Below are 3,026 nucleotides of genomic sequence, written 5' to 3' on the forward strand. Positions count from 1 at the left end.
ATAATGTTTTTGAATAGAGAAAATAGTTATGCAGTCTTTGTTCGAATTTATAGATTTGGATTTCATCGAATCGAATCATATATGTTGATATGCAGTAATTGTCTCTAATATGATTAAACTGTTGCACTTGGGTTGTTGAACTGTTTGAATTAATGATCATAGAAACTCATATGAGATGGTTTCACGAGTCAATTTTGTGATATGGATCTTCGAACCGACCTATCGAATGAGAAATATTATTTTTATATCAAAAATGTTATTTTTCATCGCAAATATTAATCGGGTCAATTCGCTTCATATATATATATATAGATCTGTGAGCCCATTTCAACAATTCTTTCAGCAAAAACAATTATGGCTCATGGAAAATTTACATGTGATAAATAAACCAATGACTCTCGTTGTGAGGACCCGGACGCTAAACATGTTCTTAATCATCATTGGGACTATTTAATAAAACAGGGTCTAAAATTTTTTTTGTTTAAAATGCGAAACGTAGTGAAATAAAACGTATATACATCTCAGTATAAAAGTACAAGTCCTGTATCACATACATTTATTCAACTAAGGTTTAACAGCTAATATCAAGTGTCCAACCCTATCTCTAATCCAAGTCCGGAGCCTCCACTCTAATCACGATCTCTCTTCATCTCCTCAACCCTGAACATGTCCCACCTGTTGTCATGCACACATACAAACACGACAACAGCCGGATAATTCCGGTGAGAATATAATCCCAGTATAAATCAACGAAACATGAAATCATATAAAAACATATAAAGCATGTAACAGATAACTGCAATATGTATCAAAATCTGAAACATAATCAATATCAAACTGTCGACAATGCTCGTAACTTTACAATTCAGACTAGACTCAATCCTAGTCTAGGGATCCCGGTTTCCAGAAGTTGGCATTCCATGTCGATCACCAGTAATAGAAGAAATTCCGATTCTATCCACATCGATATGGTATCGATCACCAGTAATAGAAGAAGCTCTGATTCTATCCACATCGATATAGTATCGATCACCAGTAATAGAAGAAACTCTGATTCTATCCACATCGATATGATATCGATCATCAGTAATAGAAGAAGTTACGATTCTATCACTACCAGAACTCATAATCAATATCGGTATAATTCATATTCTCAACAATACCACATCGATAGACAATCATCCGGTGACAGACTTTGGCACTCTCGCCAATACACTATCTTGTGACATCGTGCAATGTGCCCGTGGCGATCCCGCCACTATCAGGCACTTCTGTCACAAGATTACTCGTCTAATACCTGCTATCTATAAATCAAGAGAACAAGTACATCAATCAAATCCATGCAAATATCAATGCAATAAAGTAAAGTATGTGATTTAGGGAAACTCAAGTCTAAACCGACTCAAGTCGATCTCCCAATACCACATTGACTTATACCTTCCGTTTGTAGTCTCGGTCTGAAGCAATATCNAAATTTACGGATGTTTCGACGGCATAAAAATACAGTCTCGATAACCCCGTCAATCTCAACATCACAGATATACTACCAGAACTCATAATCAATATCGGTATAATTCATATTCTCAACAATAATAGATCATACTTTCAATTATGTACAATCTCTGTCATAACAGTTCTGAAAATCATAACAATTACAGACACAGTCCGTTCTTCGATCTGACTTCAATTATACGATGTCTACTGTATCAGAAACACCATATATGATTCTTCTTCAATTCTGACAATATCATAATTTCAATTTATATCCAAACGTAACAAAACTTACGTCCAGTTGTAGCCTCTGCTGATAGAAACACAGTACCGAAGTCGGATTCAAAATCTAACGGGCGGATCTTTCGTAAATCACAAATCTACACGATAAAAAGCGTAAGGATATTTCTCGGAGCTTCTCGATTCCTTTTCCAATGTTCTGATCAAATTACAACTTGTTATCCCTATATATATATCCGTGTTGCATGCGAAGATACGTGTCTTATTCTTCACACTTTCCAAGCGGCGCTCGGGCGGTTAACAATTACCGCTCGGGCGCCGAACACTCTGTCCGGTTACTCGGCTTGGGATGCACTGGCGCTCGGGCTGTCACAAACTACCGCTCGGGCGCCGCACCTTCTGCCCAAAACATAATCCTATTGAACACTAGCGCTCGGGCGGTTATTTTCTACCGCTCGGGCGCCACTCTTTCTGTCCAAAATTTACACACTTCATATGTTTTGCCCAAATCTGATCTCGGAGTGATCCGTTTATAATCTTATCAAATCAAAATCAATAATCTCAGCTTAATCATGATATAAAATCTCGGGCATTACACTCGTGGAAATCAAACAAATGAAATAGCTTTGATACTAATTATAACATCGAGTATTTATTGCTTTATGTAAAAATGTTTAAATTATACTATTATTATTATTTATAACTTTTNGGAACGATCGTTTTTCACTTTGACGAAATTTGTAGCTGATGATAATTGTGTAACTCCAATATTTTGAACCGTACAATAATTCAAACGTCGTGTGTCTATCACTCCCCTATCATAGTCAATGATGAGATGCCCAACATAAATTAATCTTTTAAACAAGAATTTTAATTATTAATTCTAAAATCTCAAAAAATCGAGTTCATAATTGGACAATTTATTTGTGTTTTTGCAAAATTTAAAATATATTGGAACGATAAATTTGTATATTTATAAATTAAAAATAAATTTATCTATATTATATTGTGTAAGGCCATCTCCAACCACAAAATCTATTTTGATACAAATTTTACACTAAAATAGTACGATTTCTGCACCAAATACAACATTCATCTCCAACTTTAAACAACAGGGTTTGATAGGAGATCTTTAACTTGAGTTAGCATTAGAAATATAAATGAACCAAATTGTTTGTGAGTTATTCGAAACTCGATTCGATAAAAGCTCGTTCAATGAGGTTCGTTGAGATAAAAGAACCAAACTCAAACTTTACAATATTCGGCTCGTTAGCATGTGAACATGTTTGTTGGTA

The sequence above is a fragment of the Primulina huaijiensis genome, chromosome 17, assembly GCF_012295235.1.
Source record: "Primulina huaijiensis isolate GDHJ02 chromosome 17, ASM1229523v2, whole genome shotgun sequence".
In the NCBI taxonomy this organism is placed as follows: Eukaryota; Viridiplantae; Streptophyta; class Magnoliopsida; order Lamiales; family Gesneriaceae; genus Primulina; species Primulina huaijiensis.